Source organism: Chrysochloris asiatica, unplaced genomic scaffold (assembly GCF_000296735.1).
Source record: "Chrysochloris asiatica unplaced genomic scaffold, ChrAsi1.0 scaffold00101, whole genome shotgun sequence".
Lineage (NCBI taxonomy): Eukaryota > Metazoa > Chordata > Mammalia > Afrosoricida > Chrysochloridae > Chrysochloris > Chrysochloris asiatica.
Genome location: NW_006408619.1, coordinates 11,631,651 through 11,654,585, shown reverse-complemented (window position 1 = coordinate 11,654,585; position 22,935 = coordinate 11,631,651).

Below are 22,935 nucleotides of genomic sequence, written 5' to 3'. Positions count from 1 at the left end.
GGACCCCGACCCCCGACCCCCGCCGTCCGGGGCCAGGCCCGCGCCGCCTCTTGCCCTGCCCCTGCAGCCGGGAGGAGCGCCCTACGCGACTTGGCCCGGGCACCCGCTTCCTGCGCGCTCGGCCTCCGGCCCTCTGACGCGCGTCCCGGACGGGGGGCTTCCGTAGGGGCGGAGGTCGCCCACTAGAGGGCCGTGAGCTGCCTCCGCAGACGGCTCTAGCCTCTGGAGTCTGGACCTCGTCCTCTTCTCGGAGATCTGGCTCGTAGTGGGGCCTGGTAAGGGGCTGTAAGTGAAAGGAGCCGGGGTGGAACGCTTGCTAGGGGCTCCCTAAGCGTTCGGCCCCTGCTGGACATTGAGACGTAGGTTGGGGTGGGGTGCTCTGACTTACTGCCTCCGGTAACTGTGGGACACGCTGCAAACAGAGTCGGAGGACTGGCAATTGGCGCCTCCCGGGAGGGGATTGGGAGATCTCTAGGTTACTGGGGACGCTAGGACTGGACACGGTGAGCACTCAGAAGAGCAGGACAGTGTTCAGCAGGACTTTCAAGGAACCTGTCGTATTTGAAAACCGGGTCGACAGTATTAAGGCGACACCTAGGCCCTGGTGTCTGGCCATGAGCACCCAGTTCGAACCACGAACTCATTCCTTCTGAAGAACCAGGGAAAGAGATGCCAGTTTGCAAGAAGGTGGAACTTAACATTTAGCCAGGGCCTGCTGTCCTCCAGGCGCGTGGCTGAGCACCTGGATAAAGGAGCATGTTGGTGGTGAAACAATGAAGGCAATAAAGAGTAAGAATTCTTTCCCAGAAGTTGGGCAGTGAAAGGGAGGAGAAAGTAGGCCTGTAGCTCAGAGGATAGATAGTAAGTGTAAAGAAATCAGGTGGGTTTTTTCTTAGGAGGTGGGGGTGGGAGGGGGTTGTTTCTTTGTTTGTTTTTGCTTGTTTGTTTGTTGTTTTGTCAATTTGAGGATAGCCCTCAAAGAAGCTGAGAAAAGAGATAAGAGATAAGATAATGAATGTTGCAAGATTCCAGAGAAGGAAAGAAGATTGCAGGTGGGGACAGAGACATGGCAGAGTAGAGGCAGGCCTCTTCCTACAGGATTTAAACGATTCACAAAGATAGGAATGTTTTGAGATGGGTGGGCATGTATACAGAAATGTTTTAAAGGTACATGAGCCCTGTCTGTTTCCATGGCTCAGCTGTGTGGATGCTCTCTATAGATCTGGAGGGTAACTGTTTGAAAACAAGTACAATTTTTTTACAATGTGTTTTGTAATAAACAAGTATGCCTCATGTCATTGACTATTTTTCATCACTGTGATGTCTAATGGCTACAAGTGAATTATATATGATACTATTTAACAATCTTACAACATTGGGCCTTTGGCTTGCTTGCATTTGGCTCAAAACTCAACCCCAGCATTTCTGCCAATATCCCCAAAGATTCTTGGGGGAATTTACATTTCCCCTAATTATCTCTGATCCCAATATCCTGTTTCCACAAAATACTCTATTGTGCTGTTCCAGGAAATGTGTCACCACACCCTGGGCGCCACTCCATTGATAATTCACTCAGATACTTCACCACACGTGTAAGGAAGCCAAATGTCCAATGTTACAAGATTGTTAAATAATATTATATATAGTTCACTTGTAGCCATTAGACATCACAATGATGAAAAATAGTCAATGACATGAGACATATTTGTTTATTACAAAACACACTGTAAGAAAATATAATACTAAAGAAAGAAGAGAAAATACCAGTTTGTAATATAAACATACATATAAAAATGGACATTTTATTTACATCTGTGACTTCTGTATTTCCTTACATTTATCGTTGTTGTCATTATCACTGTTTGCCATCTAGTTGGTTCCCACTCCTAGTGACCCAGTATGGGGTTTCCGAGGAGCAGCAGGTCACAGCAGCAGAGGTAGCAGGACTGGTCCACCGCAGACAGGATGGGGTGGCCATCCTGTATAGGGTTTCTTAGTCTATAAATCTTTGTGGGAAAAGAAAACCTCCTCTTTCTCCCTGAATTTGAACTACTGATCTTGTAGTTAGCAGCCCAAGACATAACCCAAAACCCCACCAAGGGCTCCATCTGAACCTAATATACAACTATGGTAATTAAGACAGTGTGGAACATGGAGGAACCTGAGACTGTGGCCCTCACCCACCCTTCAGGTCTGGAACAGAACCATCAGGATGGCACACAACAGTAGCAGAACTACATATTCGGTTTTGGATTCCTCTTCCTTTCTTTTGAACTCTGTAAATACCTTTTAAAAATACCTTTCTGAAAAAAATGCTTTAAAATCTAATCTTCCATGATTTCAAGATAAGCATAAATGCACTCTAAAAAGAGGAATCCTAGTGTGGTGCTGTAGGATAAGCCTGGACTGCTTTTAACCAGATCCTTCTGACATCAGCAGTGAGATCCCTCATTCCACATCCTCTTCTTGAATCCGGCTTGAATTTCTGGCAGCTCCCTGTTGATGTACTGCTGCAACCAGTTTTGAATTCTCTTCAGCAAAATTTTACTTACATGTGGTATTAATGATATTGTTAGATGATTTCTGCATTCCGTTGGGTCACCTTTATTTGGAATGGGCACAAATATGGATCTCTTCCAATCAGTTGGTCAGGTAGTGTCTTACAAATTTCTTGGCATAGACAACTGAGCACCTTCAGCACTGCATCCAGTTTTTGAAACGTTTCCATTTGGATTCCATCAATTCCTGGAATACTGGGTGTTTTGTTCAGTGCAGCTTGGACTTCTTCCTTCAATACCATTGGTTCTTGATCATATGGTACCTCTTGAAATGGTTGAACATCAACCGTTTCTTTTTGGTGCAATGACTGTGTATTCCTTCCAGCTTTTGTTGATGCTTCCTGCATCATTCAATATCTTACCCATTGTAGGTATATATATATATTATTTCTCTATATATATTATTTCTCTATATATTTTATTTCTATGTATATTTTATATATGGTTATTTCTATATATTTTTTATATATGCCACAAATATGCCCAAGCATATAGAATATATAGGAGACAAAGTTATGCAAATTACTTAGCCATAACCAAACACCACTCTGATAAGGCTTACATTAGAAGGTCCTAGACTGAGTGGGGAAAAATGTGGAACAAAACTCAAAAATCTTATGAAATATCAGACATACTGGCCTAAAAAATGGGCAGAACCCCTGAGATTATGGCCCTGAGTCACCCTTCTAAGTTGGCACTGAACCCACTCCCAGAGAGATCATCTTTCAGCCACAATAACACCCATGAGGAATGTGCTCCTCAGAACAATCAACTCTATGAGGCCAAAAGGGCAGTTGTTGGTCCCAAAACAAAGGTCAAAAGTCAGGAAGGGGCTAGAGAGATAGGCAGATGGAAACAGGGAACCCAGGAAAAAAAATGGAAAGAATTCTTTGTACTGAGTGTCTATTGGAACTAATGTCACAAACCAAAATGTGTATAACTTGTTGACTGGGAAACTAATGTGCTCTGTAAACTTTCATTCAAACCACAATAAAATGTTAAAAAGAAAGCGAGAGGAAGGAAGGAAGGGAATGAGAGCGAGGAAAGGGGAAGAAAACTAGAAACGGATCTTTGATAGGATGGGATCAAAGAATTGATGGAACTTTAGAGAGCAGAGGTAGGTTAGGGGAGGTGGCTGTCCTAGACAGAAGGAACAGTGCAATCAAAGACAGAGAATGATAACTATATAGATGGAGTACTCAGGGAATACCAAGAGGTCAGGTTAGCTGGAGCATGGGATTTATGTAGAAAAGTAGGGAGATCAGCTAAACCAAAATGATCCTAAATGACAAGCTAAACCCTTTGTACTTTGCAGGCTGGGAAGGACCAACGACTAGAGCTTGAATTGCACGGTGATAAACTTTGAATTAATTTTCCTATATTCTCTTACCCAATGAGGTTCTAGATCTCAGCCCATCTCTCCTAGTGGACATTTAGACATTTTACTGACTCAAACAATGAAGTAGGGACAACAGCTTTTTTATTCTAACCAGTTACAAGGTGAGAATTGGCCTTTGCTTCTCTATTACTACACTTTTTACTCACAAGGGAACAGAGTTTCAGAGAGAAGGCAAATTAGCAAAGGATGAAAATGAAAGCAAGAAGAAATATGTTCCTTAAACCAGTGTTTTTGTAAACTTTTTTTTACTGTGATTCTCCATTAGAGATACATTCTATGTCTCAACCCAGAGCATACACACACACCTCTAAAACAAAAGTCTTAAGAATTATTACACTTAGTTCATAACAAAACATGCTAGTTTTTTTCAACTTTAGTATTTTCATTTCTTTTAAAATACTGGTCAGGACCAACCACACTGATGCAGTCATATGATGCAGGACTGAGCAGTGTTTCATTCCATTGTGCATAGGGTCCCAGTGAGTCAGAACCTACTTGCTGACACCTAATAACAACATTGGGTCACAACCTGTCTTAAAGAGATTAGATGATTTATTCCCTGTTATGTTTGCAATTCTTGTTTCGAATAGACAAACAGCCTGTGACCTCATGCTTGCCATGTTTACATGTCCCAGAAATCAACAGGATAGGCAAAATTCTCCTAGGATGTGGTGGGGGAAGGGGTAGAAGGAACAATGTTTGGGTTCCTAGTTCATTCTCAGTAAATATTTCCTAATACCAATATTTTTCAAGAGCCATACATTTGTTTCTCCTTATTCAGCTGGTGATAAAGATTGAAATTCAAAGAAGGCTCAACTACAGCCTACAAACCAGAGACAACTTTTCATTTCAATGAATCAAATCAAGAACTAAAATAAACAAGTAAAATAGTGTCTTGATTGTGAAAGTTATCTTTAGGGTGACAATACATAGTCGTCATCACAACACTGTTGGATTGGAGTTGTATGGGGCAACAGTTACCATCCCTTTCTTCTAAGTTTGGAACCAATGAAAATGTCAGCTTTATTACTAATAAGGCTGAGCTAAATAAAGAATCTGATTTGGATGAGGGCTCATAGGCTTTTTTATATTCTTCCCAGAATTAAAATGATCTCCCCAACAGTTTGCTAAACTCCAGTGTCCACTCTGCAGAGGCCTAGCAACTTTAACTATGTTTGATTAAACATTCTCTGAGGACAGGCAGACCCAAATCCACTAACCAGGTAAGTCACTTCTAGAAGAAGAAAATGCTTTCCCTCCTGACTTTCTCTGGAAATGAAAGGACTAGGGAATAAGGGCCTACTCCTTACTCCCAACAAATTAGATCTGGCCCTATAATGGGTCCGTTAATTGGAAACATATATTAAAGCAGATGAATTACAAAAATGATAAATACACACCTTAACCTTTCATTGTAACTTTGGATAGGGAATACTCACTTGCAAATCTTTGGATATAGGGCTGTCATAGTTATCTGTAACAGAAATATCACAAGTGGTGGTGGCTTTAACAAACAGAAATTTACTTTTCTCAGTTTGTTGTTGTTGTTGTTAGATACTAGTAAGTTGGTTCCAAGTCATAGCAACCTCATGCTGTTGTTGTTTTTAGGTGCTATTGTTGGTACATGTGAGCCTATCGCTGCTGGCACTCTGTCAATCCATCTCATTGAGGGTCTTCCTCTTTTTCATCAACCCTCCATTTTACCAAGCATGATGTCCTTCTCCAGGGACTGGTCCCTCCTAATAACATGCCCAAAGTACATGAGATGAAGTCCCACCACACTCAATTCTAAAAAAACATTCTGACTGTACTTCCTCTAAGACTGATTTGTTTGTTCTTGGGTGCATTGTACTTTCAATATTTTTTACTAACACCATAATTGGAATACATCAATTCTTCTCCTGTCTTCCTTATTCACTGTCCAGCATATGAGGCAACTGGAAATAACTATGGCTTGGGTCAGGCACACCTTAGTCCTCAAAGTGGCATGTTTGCCTGTTCTTTCTAACTAGTCTGTCTTAATCTGGAAGCTCCCCTGAAGCCTGCTCACTACAGGTAACCCTGCTGGTGTTGGAAATACAGGCGGCATAACTTTCAGTATGCAAGCCACTAGAGTACAGCAGCACAGTACAGCAATTAACAAACGAGCAGAGAGCTCACAAGTTAGGAGGCCGGAAGTCTGAATTCAGATGTTGGCTCCAGACTGTCTATCTCTTGGCACTAGAGGAAGGTTTTTCTCTCTTCCTGGGCAATCGGCAATCTTCATATGTCTAGCCATCAATTGTCCCCATCTCTGTTTCTCACTTGCTTGTTTAATCTTTTTAATATCTGAAAAGAGATTGAGTCAAAATATACCCTGCACTAATTCTGTCTCATTAACATAACAAAGACATTCCCAAGTGGGATTATAACCACAGGCATATAGGTTAGGGTTTACAATACACACTTTGAGAAACATTGTTCAATCCATAACATTCCATCTTTGGCCCTTGCCCCAAATTCATGTCCTTGCCACATGCAGAACTTCGTCAACCTATCACATCTTCCCAAAAGTCTTAAATCAATTTATATGTTCAAAGTCTCATCTTCTGAATCTGCTAAATCAAATATGGATCAGACTTTATTCCATCCTGGGACAAAACGCCTCTTCATCTGAACCTGTAAAACCCAGACTACAAGTTATTCTGTTTCCAGACTGCAATGGTGGAGCAGGCTCAGGTAGATATTTCCATTACAAATGGGTGAAATTGGAGGAAGAGAAGGGATAGCAGGCACCAAGAAAGTTCACATCTCAGCAGAACAGTTTACATTAGTTCTCAAGTCTTGAAAATAGTCCTCTGTTCTTTGGGACCATCTGGGCAATGGCTCTGCCCTCCAGATTGTGGGGTTGACCATGCCCTTTGGATTCAGGATGGAGGCCCCTCAGTCCTGGGTTTTACCTTTCTGCCTTCCAGTCTCTCTCAAATGACAACTCTATTCCCTCAACTCTAGTCGGCCCCATTTCCCTAGTCCATGTGAGTGGCGGCCCTGGCAGACCCCATTCTTCCGCTCCTTGGGTCTGAAAGCCCTTCTCCCCTAGCTTTAGTTGATAGCACCATCCTCTTGACACACCTGAACAGCAACCCCACACTCTGGAACTGAGTTGGCAAAGATCTGACTCTTTAAAACAGTTTCCCATTCTTCTTCCAACAGTTCTACTGATCTCTGAGCTGCTCCAGGAGTGACCTTTTCTTCTCATGGAGAACAACAGATGCACATCCTTTGGCATGTTTCCTGCCTGTAGTAAGCCAAGAGGCAGGCAGCATTCTTTCTCTGTCCCCTTCAATCTAAGCTAGTGGGTTTTCTACTATCACAGTTGGTTCGATCCATCAGTCACAGGCTTAGTCTCATTAGCAAGAGATTGTGTAGCCACGTCTCTGTTGAAAATTCTGGGACATGTGACCTTAGTTTGCACAACAGAATTTTCCGGATCTTTAAGTTGTGTTCTTATTTGGCACAGCTCATTTTTAAGTCCATCTCTTTCCTGTTGCATATTATTATTATAAGTGGCAGGGGAAAACTGTGTGGCCCCTTTGTGAGTTTGCTTAGAAATCTCCTCATCTAGATATCCTAGATCATTACTTACAAGTTCTACTTTATACCAAACATTTGAACACAATTCAGACAAGTTCTTTGCAACAACATAAAATGTATCATCCTTCCTTCTCTGTCCAATCACATGTTCATCATATTCTTTGAAAGCCTCACCAACGGCACATCCGCATGCCTAGTACTATTCTGGAGCTGGTGCCACACGCATTCTCTAAGATGATAGATACTTTTTCCATATATAGCTCTCCTCACTTCCTTCTGGGCCTTCATCACAATCATCTTTGATATTCATAATTATACCAATAATGTCTTCAAGGAAATCTAGTTTTTTATTCCTGTTGTTGTTGTTGTTGTTGTTAAGTGCCATGGAGTCAATTTCCAACTCATAGCAGCTTTGTATAGGGTTTCCAAGAAATCTCGGGTTTTTCTTCTCCTGTGTTTATACTACAGAGCTGCCACACTACTGAATTTTGTTCCCCAAAAATACGGGTCGACTTGGCTGGGTCATGATTCATGGTGATTTGGCAGTTATGTGATGGTTTCCCATGATTTGATCCGATATGCTAAACCAAAAGGAGCATTCAGAATGGGCTACAACCCACACAGTTAGAATTTAGAAATGACTGAAGGACCTGAAGCTTGCCTCTTGCACCCCTGGCCTACCCCATGGTTTTGGCATGTCAGCTTCTGTCTACCAACCTGTCACTTCATTCTCCAGGAACCTTTCAGGGGGGTTTTGCTTCCCTTTTTCATCCAGTTTTCTCCATCGTATCTGCACACACACATCACTTGTTATTGCTGTTGATTGCCTTTGAGTTGGTTCTGACCTTTAGCATCCCTGTATAGGGTTTCCAAGGAGCAACTGGTGGGTTTGAACTGCCAACCTTGTGGTTCACAGTGCAGTGCTGACCCTACAGCGCCATGCCAGGAGTCCCACAACCCTTAGGGTTCCTGCATTTTTGAAGACATACCTATCTCCATATCTGTCTTGTAAGGTCCTAAAACTAGAGACCCATCCTCTCTTCAGTGGATCATTAAGGGCCTGATATCTGGTTGTTGTTGTTAAGTGCTATTAAGTCGGTTCTGACTCATAGTGACCCTGTGTAGGATTTCTGAGGAGTGGCTGGTAAGTTTGAACCTCGGCTTTTGTAGTTCAAACTGACCTCATGGTTCTGTGCTTAGCCTACTGAGCCACACCAGAACTCCTGGTGGAGGGACTCACAGTCTGTGACTTGTTTTCAGACTCCACCTTCCAGCACAGCTTGGATCATAGCAGCCCTTCCCCCCCACCTTCAATGACTTCCCGGCAGGTTTCACTGCCATTTCCAAAATGGCCCATTTGAGAGGACGTTGGATGGTGAGCATTTTTTAACATATAGTATTAAGTGTTTGATAGTCCTACAGAAAAGTTAAGTAGTCTGTGAAGTCTGTGGGTTTTTGCTGTTGTTGTTGTTAGGTACCATCAAGTTAGCACTGACTCATAACAACCTTATGCGCAACAGAACAAAACACTGCCCGGTCCTGAGCCAACCTTGCAATCATTGGTACGCTTGAGCCTATTGCTGCTGCCACTGTGCCAATCCATCTCTCTGGGGGTCTTCCTCTTTTTTTTCCAACCCTCCACTTTACCAAACATGATAGCCTCCTCCAGAACTGGTCCCTCCTGACAATATGTTTCAAGTAGGAGAGATGAAGTCTGGCCATCCTGGCTTCCAGGGAGCACTCTAAGCTGTATGTACTTCTTCCAACACAGATTTGTAAGTATGTATGTATTTTTACCTAACCTTGTCTAAGCAGTAATATATATATAAAGGGAGTGTGGAGGTACTGTAGGATAAGCACTGTACTACAAACCACAAAGTAAGCAGATCAAGCCTACCAGCTGCTCCTTAGGAGAAAAATGAAGCTCTCTGCTCCTGCAAAGATTTACAGCCTTGAAAATTCTACACAGGCTCACTATGAGTCGGAACCAACTCAGCAGCACTTAAATACAACAACAGCAGCTCTACCCTTAATCCCATTGCAACTCTGATGATGTGGGAGTTTCCCACAGACACGGCCTGCAACAGAAGAAAGAAGTGAGCAGAGAGGGAGAGCAAGGGACATACATACTACCATCAAGAATGAAGAGCCAGAGTGCAGTGTGTCCTTTGGACCTGGGGTCCCCCGCACCTGAATCCCCAGTCCAGGGAAGGGTTGATGTCAAGACACATGGAGATCTGCAAGGAATGCTGGGCCGACAGTCTCTGAACGGAGACAACCACCTTTTTTCAGAGCCTGTGCTCTGAATTCAGACTTCTGGCCACCTATATTGTGAGAGAATCAATTTCTGTTTGTTAAAGCCATCCATCCACTTGTAGTATTTCTGTTATATCAGCACTAAACAACTAAGAGAGGCACCTTAAAACTCTTCCAGTCTCTACCCAATACTGCTACTGTTGTGTGCCATGGTGTCTGTTCCAACTCACAGTGACCCTGTACAGGGTTTCCGAGGCTAAAAATCTTACGGGAGCAGAAAGCTTCATCTTTCTCCCGCAAAATGGCTGGTAGTTTCCAACAGCTGACTCTGAGGTTAGCAGCCCAATTCGTAACCACTACGCTACCAGAGCTCTACCCATTACTCACTTCCAAAACCACGTTTTCATTGCAGGTACCTGTTAGAGCAGCATCCCCACTCTTCCAATACCAAATTTGTCTTTGGTATGTATCTAGGGCTGTTCTAACAGAAGTACCATAAGGAGGTGTTTCACAAACAGAAATCATGTTCTCACAGCCTAGGAGCCTGAAGTCTGAGGTCAGGCTGTCAACTCTAGGGAAGGCTTTGTCTCTCTGTTGGCTGTGGAGGAGGGAGCTCCTTCCTTACCTCTTGGCTGTGCCGCACCTGAGTAATCTTCATTTGGCTTGGAGTCAGTCTTCCCCCATCTCAGCTTCTCACTAACTTGTTGCTTCTCTTTTATATCTCAGAAGAGATTGGCTCGAGGCTTTGTCAGGCCTGCATAGCAAGTCGAGTGGCTCCCTGTCCAATTCTGTACTCTTCTTTTCCCTTTCATGATGCTATTCTCAGTAAAATGTGTGCACTCATAATTAACTCCTTCTCACTGTCTTTTCCCAGGAAGCCCACTTGTAAAACAAGCTCAATCTGATGCATGCTATTTTTATAAATTAAAAAATAAAAATCATAATTAAGAGAGTCATTGGCTCAGTATATATGGTGGTGTGCCATGAAGTTGGTTCTGATTCATAGCGACCCTGCATAGGGTTTCTGGGGCAGTAAATCTTTATGGGAGCAGAAAGCCTCCTCTTTCTCCCAAGGAGCAACTGGCAGTTTTGAACTACTGACCTTGAGGTTGGAAGCCCAACTCATAACCGCTGTGCTGCCTGAGTTTCTTGACTCAATATATACCCTACAGGAACCCTGTCTTATTAACACAACAAAGACAGCCCACTCCCAAATAGGATTATAACCACAGGCATAGGGTTGACAACATGTATTTTGGGGATACACAATTCAATCCACAACAGAGGCCAGACCTTTTCTTTGAACAAGAGTATTGATTAGAGTTCTTGAGCTGTCTTCCTTACAAAAGTCATATCCATAATGCATTTTCTATGCTTTCCAATTTGTTTCTTTAAAATTGAGAATTTAAAAAAAACCACAAAACTTTGTACTTTTACCCACATCTGATTTGACCATAATTTTTAACTCACCTTTAGCTAATAGTTCCAAAGCAGTCACCTGATATTTCATAGCAACAACTCTTCTTTTTATACTTACATTTCACCAGTTTATATAATTTTAATTAAATTAATTATACCCTGGCACACAGCTGTCAAAAACAGGTTTGGAACCAAGCACAACAGCCTTTTGTTAGGTATCTAACTCAACTCTCGACTGGTATGAAGAAGTGCAGAGGTGTTTCAGTGAGTAACTCACTAGCCAATAGCACTCAGCAGGTCACGGGTAGCCATCAGTATATTTATTTGGAGGGAATGGACAGTGTTGAGAGAGCTGATGAAAAGAAAAGCAATTAATGAATGTAGATTAACACCACCAACTCTGCGTGCCTACCATAACTTTCTCCTATTGTTTGCCCATATTTAATAAATCTTTATTGGTGTTTAGCACAGTGCTAGCCATTATGCTAGTTCCTGAAAATGCAGCAGTGAAGACTAGCTCACTGAGTGGGATGCAAATTATATGTTAATAATGTGAGGAGGATAAATGGAGAAAGAAGAATGTTCTTTCTACGCCATCCCCTGGAAATCAATGACCCTCCAAAATCACTGTCCCTTTAAGCTCAAAATGGTTTAAGATTAGGGGTCTGAGTGGCATAATCAGTTTACAATTGCTAACCTAAAGGCTGGCAGTTCAAATCCACCAGCAGCTCTGCAGAAGAAAAGACTGCTGAGCTGTTTTCATAAAGATTATCACCAGGAAACTGTGGAACAGTTCCACTCTGTAACATGTGGGGTCACCGTGACTTGGGAGTCAACTCAATGGCAGCTAACAAGAAGCAACAGGATTGAGGTAGACAGAAAGATGTTCATATGATAATTCCATCTACTATGCTAGCAAGGGACTCCTGGTGTGGCGCTGTAGGATCAGCACTGGGGTTTGAATTGCAAGGTCAGTGGTTCAGATCCACCAGCTGATCCTCAGAAATGACTCAACGGCACTAAGCAATAACATTAGCAAACTTTATATTCCTTATGTGCTTTCCAGTGTAGATGAGATGATGAAATTGACACATCCAGAGAACGCTATGGCAGTGTGACTTAGAGTAATCCTTTAAACCAATTTGACAGTTCTTCTGAACAGCCTTAATGCCACTCAATACCACTCCTAGAAACTTCCTTGAGAAATAATCCTCCCTAAAAGAAAAGGCTACATCACAATAATATTTGCTACATTTAACTTTATTTGTGACAGTCAAAATTTGGAAACAAAATGAATGGTTAAGTAACTTAGGGTGTGCAACATTGTGTCATTGCTCACCTAGTGTGCAGACTTCGGAGGTGATGCGGAAGACTTTAGATTACATATTAAATGTTAATGAGATACAATGTATATAAATATACTAAGAACCACTGAATTACATACTTTTAAAAGTGTGGATTTTCGTGATATGTGAATCATATGCCAATTTAAAATAAAGATACAATTTTCCATCTTTGCTTTTGTAGAAACCATTATCAGCAGGAAACAGATGGTCCCTTAAAATGTGTAATTGAAGAGAATTAATGAGAATAAGACATTCAAAAATGTGGACAGAATTGTGGAAACCAACAAGGGATAGCTAGCAACTGCTGGGAAGTCTTTACCAAACACAACCCAAAGGACTAGAGATGCACAGATACCAGTACTTGGGGAGAACAGTGATTGCAGGAGAGGAAGGGCCAACAGGAGCTTAGAGGGATATTGTTGTTGTTGTTGTTTAGTGCTGTCAAGTCGGTTCCAACTCATAGCGACCCTGTATAGGATTTCCAAGAATCTGCTAGTGGGTTTGATCTGCTAACCTTGTGGTGCATAGTTTAGTGCTGATCTTACAGTGCCGCACCAGGAGTCCCTAAAGGAATACAGCCATGGCCAACACAGCAAGAAGAGAGAACAAAGGGAATACTCTTCTATCTCCTGCCTCCGATTTCCCGTAGGTACCGCCCACGAATCCAACAGGAAGTCTAAGCACAAGCAAGCCAGTAGATGCTGTCCTTCCAGGTGGGCCTCTGGCAGCACAGAGCAGAGTAGAAAAGAGTGATGAGGGGATCTGAGGGGACAAAAGGTGTGTTATCACATAATAATGTGATAACTGTCTAAGCATATATGGTTTATTAAAGGAAACTGATTTGTAAAGCTAAAGAGAGTGGGGTTATGAGAGAGTGGCTGGCTAGGGAGAGGGGGCAGGAAAGATTATTAACTCATGCTGTGACAAGATAAGGGTCAGAAGCAAGAATGTTGTCTATTTTAAGACATTGTATTGTTTGAGCTGGAGTCTGAGCTAGGGGAGAGATTAGGAGATATGAATGAGTTATAATCAACTAGAGTATTAGAAATTCTTTCCCTTTTGGCTGTTCTTCTGTATTCCTCCTTCTTAAGTAAACTTCATGCATCCAACAAATCATTTTTTAGTGTCTATTATATGCCAGGAACTGTTTGACTCTGTGGATTTAGACAGGAACAAAATGAATGTCCTTGTTCTCATGGAGTTTATATTCTGATGGGAGTGGGGGAAGACAGCCAAATAAATATGTCAAGTGATCAAAGGTGCTGTTAGAAAAGCACATGGAAATAAAATTTGCCCATCTACCTCTTAAAAACCTCTTGATTTAGACCACATATGTACAGGTTCCACAGTAGCGTAAAATTAAGTGTTCTGGGATTCCTGTTCTTTGCAATGCTATCTATAATTTGTTATGTTCCTGAATAAATTAGGCCCTCAGTATTTCTTGCCTGAACTAAGATCATAATATTTTAATTTATCTTTCAACCTCTGGCATTCTCCAAGCAGCCCTCCACCATGCTGTCAGTTGAATCACGTCTGTACACAGCTTAAACCCCGCCAGTGTTTTCTGTTGCCTGTAACGTAGGCTATGTCTAAACTCCTGATCATGGTTCCTTTCTTATCTTCTGGATCTATCTCTTGCCTCGAGGTCTCTCATTTCCCTTTTCTACCCCACTGATTACCCATATTTTATTGATCATGCCACACTGCTTCTGAGTTCTGTACCTTTGCCCATGCTGTTCTTTCTACTTGAAATGTCTTCCCACACTCTCTGCATACTCCCAGATTTGGCAACCCTCAAGGTGTTCTTCTAAACCCATAACTGTCTCCTCTTTAGTCAGGCTTCCTTGATCTTGCCCTGAATGAGTTAGTTTCTTCCTCTAGCTTCCTGCTATGTGTTATCAGTATATTTTATAGGTACCTCGGAATATGTGCATCATACCATATTATTTGATTTCTTGTTATTGTGCCGTGGAGTTGGTTCCGACTCATAGTGACCCTGTACAGGGTTTCTGAAGCTGTAAATCTTTATGGGAGGAGAACGCTTCATCTTTCTCCCTCATTGGATTAAACATAATCCAGAAGTCATAACAGTATCTCCATTCATCCATGTAGAGACTTCTTTTGGTATTTATTAACACCCCAAAACTAGATTGACAATTTACACATATCTGCCTCCCCAGATAGCCACAATATTTCATCTTGTATTTATTGTTTTCTTGCTATGAAAATACTTTAATTAAATACATTATAAAATGTAAAATTCCATTTAAAAATTGTTTTATCATTTAAATTTTTTTAATTTATTTTTTTCTTACTTCTTTCAACAGTTGAGGTTGAATGTGTTTCCATGTATTTATTGGCTACGTACATATTTTCTGGAGTCCTGGTGTGATGCTGTAAGATGAGTACTAGGCTGCTAACTGTGAGGTCAGCAGTTCAAATCCACCAGTCACTCCTATAAGTCGGAACCAACTCGATGGCACCTAAGGAAAACAACAACATATAGACATGTTTGGACTCCTGGTGTGGTGCTGTGGGTTAATGCACTAGACTGCAAAGTCAGTTTGAACCACAAAGTTGGTGGTTCAAGCTCACCAGCCGCTCCTCAGAAATCCTATCCAGGGTCACTATGGGATGGAACCGATTCAATGATACTTAACAACAACAACTACATAGACATGTTGAACTTACACAGTGAAAGACGTCAGTCCATCTTATCTTCAAGTAGAAATAAATTCCATGAAGAGTTTGTCACCCAATGTTAAAGATTTGTTTTCACATCTCTCTCCTCTATTAGACTGATAGTTTCCCAAGTGTGTGTGTATAGGTAGGTAGGTAGGTAGGTAGGTAGGTAGGTAGATGCCTTCAAGCTGACTTAGACTCATGGTGAATGAACAGCAGAATGAAATGGGGTCTACTCCTAACTCATCCTCATGCTCATGTCTGAGCCCACTATTGTGCTGTTGTCTTCATCTACCCCACTGAGGAGCTCTCTCCCCCTGACTCTCTACTTCTCCAAACATGAAGTCCTCCTCCAACAGCTGATCCTTCCTGATGATATGCCCAAAGCATGTAAGTTAGACCATGTTCTGTTGTGACCCATAAGGTTTTTACTGGCTAATTTTTGGAAGTCCTTTGGTCCTATTCTTCATCTGGAAGCTCCACTGAAACCTGTCCACCCTGCTGGTATTTGAAATACAAGTGGCAGAGCCTCTAGCATCATACCAACACGCTAACACAGTATGTCAGCCTGTCAGGGGCCTCTAAGTACCAACACACTAACACAGTAATCAACCTGACAGGGGCCTCTAAGTACCAACACGCTAACACAGTAATCAACCTGACAGGGGGCTCTAAGTACCAACACGCTAACACAGTAATCAACCTGACAGGGGGCTCAAGGGATTGCTAGTGGTGTTAGGTGCCATCCAGTTGATTCAAACTCATAACAATACTCCGTACAACAGAACGAAACACTGCTTGGCTCTGCCCCCTCCTCACAATAGTTTCTGTGTTTGAGCTCATTGTTGTAACCACTGTCTCAAGCCATCTCATTGGAGATCTTTCTCTCTCTTTTTCGCTGTCCCTGACTTTCCTAATCATGATGTCTTTCTCTAGAGACTGGTCCCTCCTGATAACATGTCCAAAGTACATGAGATAAAGTTTCGCCATCCTAGCTTCTAAGGAGCATCCTGGCTATACTTCTTACAAGACTAGTATTTTCATTCTTTGGGTAGTTCATGGCATAGTCAATGTTCTTCACTAAGACCATAATTCAAATGCATCAGTCATTCTTCAGTCTTCCTTATTCCTTGTTCACTTTCACACACACATGAGGTCACTGAAAATACCATGACTTCGATCAGACACATCTTCTTCAGTCCTCCAAGTGACATGATTGCATTTGAACACTTAGAGGGATCTTTTACAGCAGATTTGCCCAATGCAATACATACATTGTTTGATCTCTTGACTGCTGCTTCAAGGGTGTTGATTGGGGATCCAAGTTAAATCAACTGCTTGACAACATCCATCTTTTCTCCATTTATCATAATGTATGCTTATGGGTCCAGTTGAGAACACTTACTTTTCCTTTATTCTGAGGTTTGATTCATACTGAAGGCTGTAGTCTTTGAACTTCATCAGTAACTGTTTCATGTCCTCTTCACTTTCAGCAAGCAGGGTTGTATTGTCTTTCTACCACAGGTTCTTCGTGTAGTCCATCTTCTCAGTCTATGCACAGCTTCTTGGCTGCCTGTTGGCTGAAGTACAGGTTCCACAGGAGTATAAATTAAGTGGTCTGTGATTCCTATTCTTTGCAACATTATCCATAATTTGTTATGATGCACACAGTCAAATATCTTGGCATAATTAGAAAAAAAGAGAGAGAGAGAGAGAGACAGAGGTAAACATCTTTCTGGTATCCAAGGAGTAAGGACTTTGTTATATTTATCTTGGTATTTACAGCCCTATCAGAAATGGCATACATTATTGTTGAATAAGTGGGTTAGAACTGCTGATAAGTGGGTTAGAACACATTTTTAGAAGTTACAATGAGTGGGTTAGAACACATTTTTAGAAGTTACAATGAGACTTCACTATAACTGTGCTTGAGGAGTCAAGTCTGGGAGATCTGGGAGATAGTATTGATAAAATGTTCTATGGTTTACTTACTAAAAATGTTAGATGTTGGGTCAGAGTGTTTGGTTTTTATCTTAGAGGTAAAGGGGGCTTTTAAAGACTTTTGAGGTAGAGGGATTTTACTTGTTTTTATGTTTTAACTGGTGACAGAATTCCAATAGGGCACTGAAAATCTAGTCATCTAGTCAGGGCCACAGGAGATTGGAGAGAGAAGGATGAATGAGTTCAGAAGCTGTTAACTATTTTTGGACACAGATTCTGTGAAAAAATGTCATGAAAATAGTGGCTTATTTCAGAAAAAAAAACAACAACATATTAACACAAGTCCAAACATTTGTAAGACTTTCTAAGTCAAGGGGTTATTTTAGGAGTGGGGGAATAAAGACATGAACCACAGTAACAGTGTATTAGGTCAGCTGCTAACTGAATGGTGTATGTTGTTGTTGTTAAGTGCCATGGAGTCGGTTCCGACTCATAGCGACCCTGCACAGGGTTTCTGAGGCTGTAAATCTTTACGGGAACAGAACGCCTCATCTTTCTCCCGTGGAACCGCTGGTAGTTTCGAACTGCTGACCTTGCGGTTCACAGCCCGATTTGTAACCACTATGCTACCAGAGCTCCTCGAAATAAAGTCCTGCACATCCACTTAAAAAGAAAATCAGCTACCTGATTTTCCTCTGGAGCACAGTTCTACTGTGGAGCACAGTTCTACTGTGACACACTTAGGGTTGTCATGAATCAGAATTGGCTGGATGGTAACTGATGACTCTGTGCAAAAGCACTGTGCTGAGTTCTAGGAGCAGATGCCAGCCAGTGTGGTGTATCTCTCAAGAGCACAGACTCTCAGCCCGATCTCTCTGGCTTCCAATTTCTACCAGGTAACCTTAGGCATATGAGTAAGCCCACATGCACTCCACAAGTATTTTACAGGGACAGTGTTATCCCCACCCTCACGGTGCTGCTGTGGGGATAAAATGAACCCATTCATTCTTGGAAAGCACTTGGATGACACAAAGAGAGTCCCTGGCAGAGCCCCCATGCAGCAACCAGAGCAAGAGGAGGAAGGAAGAGAGCCTGGGTTTGATTTTGAGAACTTTGCCTGAAATGGGGGAAGAGAACAAGAGCAGTAACTAAAGGGGAAGTGAGGGCCAGTCAGAATTTGTGTGGGGTTTTTTTGTTTTGTTTTGTTTATTAAGATAGAAGAGATCTTGGATGCAGACAGGAAAGATGTAAGGGAGTGGGAGAGACTGGATAGATCATTTGATGGTATGTTCTCTCCTCCAAAGGGGCCAGAATGGCAGGAGAGGGGCGATCTAGGGTTAAACGGGAAGGCCTGGGCACAGCTAGGAAGGTACTTCCACTTGTAAGCTGGCTGCGAGGAGTCAAGGGGTGGTGTGGTGTGTGCTAGCAGGTGCGGCTGAGTAACCACAACAAGTGTGGGGGAGGGGCAGGGGTGCTGGTTAGAGATTTGAGGAAAGAAGAAAACTTGTAACCTTCCCTTTCAAAGAGAGGGAGAGGCAGTGAATAGGAGAGGAGATAAGATGGATTGTTAAGTATGATTCAGGGCCTGTTAAGTTTGCTACCAGTGAATTCATAAGAACTTCCGGTGGCCTTGGAGTTACAGCAGGAAGGAAACATCAGAAGCTGGAGTTAACTGGGGAGAATGGGGACAGGTAGGGGGCTGCTGGATCTGCCAACTGACCAACCTTCATGGCTGCAGCATGTCTTAATAGCTCAGACACTGCCTGTCTGAGCATATGACTCAGGGCTAATAAGAGAGAGAACCATGAGGCAGTCAACTAACTGGAGGCGATACAAGAGCATTGACTGTAAACAAAAGGCCAAAGTAAGATATTAACCAGAGAGAGTAACACAGTCAAGAGGGCTATTTTCCTTTTGAAGGGTCAGGAAATCTGCGCTTTGTTTTCTTTTTGTTGTTGTTGTTTGATTTTGTTTTTAAGGCTAAGGGAGCAGTGGCACTGTTAGACAGACACTGGACCACTTACCTCAAGGTCAACAATTCAAACACACCAGTCACTCCTCAGAAACCCTATACAGGATCTCTATGAGTAGACCACACTCAATAGCACTAAACAAAACAACAACAAGGCAGCAATTGTAGATTCTGGCAGGAAAGGGAGCAATACGGTCCTAAAGAAGTCAGCAGGGGGATGAGGCAGGGATAATGTGGTAGTCAAAAGCAGCTCTGGGCCATGTGTTCTCCCAAAGACTATGTTGTCCCCAATCTACAGGTGAGGAAATTAAGTCTCAGAGAGGTTAAGTCACTTGCCCAAGATCACAGTGCTTATTAATAGAGTCAAGATTTGAGCCCACAAGAGCATCCTCTCAGGGGATACCATGGTCAATGGGTGTAACATAGTCTGTAAAGATAATGGTCTACAACATAGGAGTGACTGGGATCTTAAAATGTTCACAAGCAGCCATGTAAGGTGCAACTATTGGTCTCTCCACATGTGGACGAAAGAAGAGTGATGAAAATTGAAGATGTTTGTAGTTGATTAGTCTAATGGATTCCTGGAACATGTGGACATCAGTCTTCATGATTCTGAGACAAGAAGATCCAGATGGTATCTGGTTACCACTACCAACTGCTCTGAAAAGAATCACATTAAAATGTCCCAGATAGAGTGGGAGAGAATGTGGAACAAACTCAAAATTATAAAAAAGATCAGACTTACTGGTCAGAAAGAGTCTGGAGGAACCTGAGACTATGACCCTCAACCACCCTTCAGGTCTAAAACCGAACTCACCATAATGGCCCAGTTTTCAGCCAAGTGGTAGATAAATATGTAGCACAGGTCAACAACACTAGTAGGTTTGCTCACCAGGGAAGGGTCAACCACACAAGTGCAAAAGGCTAACAGTCACCTAAGGACAAAGTTGAGAAGGGATGGGAAGGAAGGTGGGATGGAAATAGGAACCACAGGAGGAAGTGGGAGAACTCTTGTTGCAGAGAGAGGATTGTGATCATTGACTGAGATGAAACAAAGTGTATGATTTGTTGAATGTAAAACTGATGACATGTCTGTTAACCTTCACTCAATTCACAATAAAATAGTTTCACAAAAAGTATTAGAGTCCAGTTCACCTGACTCCTAAGTACCAATACTTGCCTATTCCTATACCGGAAGTGAGAAAAATCTCACTTTACATAGAAGAAGGTCCAGACTACAGAACAGAACTGACTTTTGTGAAGTCAGGGAGCTAATGTGACATGGTTAAGAAAGTTACAGCTGCAGAGTAAGGACTGTTGTGTGGCCATTAATTTGCCCTGCCCTCTGGCCTAAATGGTTACTTCCTGGGAGGATTAATCCTACCTTACTTAATTTGAAGTAATGGAGGAGAAGTTTGCACACCTTGACAAGTTGCTTATTGCAACAACCAATCACAGATATTTTGCGATGCCATTCTCATCCATCAGGATTTTCTGATGAGTGATTTCCAAATATCTGCCTAAAAAACAAATCTCATTTCTTTTTGCTAAGCTTCCATATGCAATAAAAGCAGAGAAAATCAAAACCAACCCTAGGTCAAAAGGAACTGTGTGGTGTTGTGGTCAGGACCCAGCTAGAGTCAGACACATTAAGGTGAGGACTGTAGTGAGAAAACTGGGCAGCTAGGAGCCATAGTCAGTACTTAAAGGGTAGACCCTGTCACCAGACTACAGGCCCTCCCCAGAGGCCACATTGAAGACAGTGCGGGAAATGGCAGGTTCGATGGCTTCTAGTACTGGAAGAGCAGAAAGGAGGTAGCCATCCAACTCAGCCCACACTTCTCCAGAGTATCCTGTTCACTACAACATACTTTGTGTATATTTGGTGTTCTCTATTTAATGCATTCTCTGAATTTTTACCACCTTGAGCAGCGTTGCCCAATAGAAATACAATACAAGCTTCATATGTAATTTTAAATTATCTGGTAAAAAACCGTTCCTATTGAATTGATCACGATTCCTGGCAATCCCATCTGGTCAAAGTAGAACTGGGCTCCATAGAGAGTTTTCATTGGCTGACTTTGGGGAAGTAAAAGGCCAGAACTTTCTTCAGAGGTACCTCTGTGTGGACATAAACCTCCAATCCTCTGGTCAGCAGCTGAGCTGCTTGACCCACCCAGAAGCTCCTAATTACTTAGTTGTTAAGTGCCGTCGAGTCAATTCCAACCCATAGTGACCCAATATAGGGTTTCCAAGGAGTAGCTGGTGAGCTTGAACCGCCAACCTTGCAGTTCAAACGGCTTTACAGTCTGGTGCATTAACCCACAGCGCCACACCAGGACTCCTTTTATTTAGTAGCCACATTTAAAACAAATAAATAAGTGAAAAGAAACCGATGAAATTAACCTTAATACATTTCACTTAACTATTTGTAAAGTATTATCAACTTGTAATCCATATAAATAGTAATTTATAATCTTTTTTCACATACTGTTGTTAACTGTCATCAGCTTGGTTCCAACACATTAGCAACCCTGTATAGGGTTTCAGAGGAGCAGCTGGTGGATTTGAACCACCAACCTTGTAGTTAGCAGTCCAGTCCTTATCCTACACCAATCTAATGTGTATTTTATACTTGCAGGTCAACTCAAGTCAGATTACCCCATTTCAAGTACTCAGTAGCCCACTAATGGCTAGTGTATTGGAAAGCACAGGCACTAAAGAAAACCATATTTAATATTTTAGCATCGGTGTTACTTTCCCAGGCTTGCCATAAAAAAATAAATAAAACACCAACCAGGCTGCTTTAAGAACAGAAATGTACCGGAGTTCTGGAGGCTGAATCTAACTGAATGGTGTCAGCAGGGTCGTGTTCTCTCCATGTCTCTATGATAAGATTTTTCTTTGTCTCTCCCAGTAGTCACAGGTGTTCCTTGGCTTGTAGATGTGTCTTCATGTGGCCATCTTTCCCTTGCATGCTTGTCTCTGTGTCTGTCTCCGCACTCTAAGGCCACTGGACTTGGTGCTATTGAGTGATTCTGACTCATACGGACCCTGTAGGACAGAGTAGAACTGCCCCCTGAGGGGTTTCAAGGCTGTAACTCTTTACAGAAGCAGACTGCTTTATCTGGTGGGTTCAAACTCCCAACCTTTTGATTCACAGCTGAGCACTTATCACTGTGCTACCAGGGTTCCTTTAAGGACACCACTCAAACTAAATTAGGACCTATTCTGGTGCCCCACTACTGTTACTGTGCGTTTTGATTACTGATTGTACAGTAGAATCGTGATCAAAAAAAGGTAGAAATGCAGAACAGAATTCCAAATTTTTATGGACTACAAACTGTCTGAAGCCATAGAGACTGGATGAAATCCCCAAATCATTGTCCTGAGATCATCTTAAACCAAAAACATCCCCTACAGTATGCTTAATACCAAACAATGATTTTCCTTAGTTAATAAAGAATATCTCCTTTAAGACATTATGCTCCTTTGCAAATATGAGCCACAACACAAGTAGATATATGCACACCAATGTTCATAGCAGCACTATTTACATTAGCAAAAAGATGGAGACAGCCTAAGTTCCCATCAACTGAAGAATGAATAAACAAACTGTGGTACATACACACAATGGAATACTACACTACCTTGAAGAATAACAAGGAAGCTGCAAGCCACCAGATAACATGGATGAATCTTGAGGACATTATGTTGAGTGAAATTAGTCAGTCACAAAAAGAGAAATACTGCATAGGACCACTACTATAAATAAAAGACTAAGAAAAA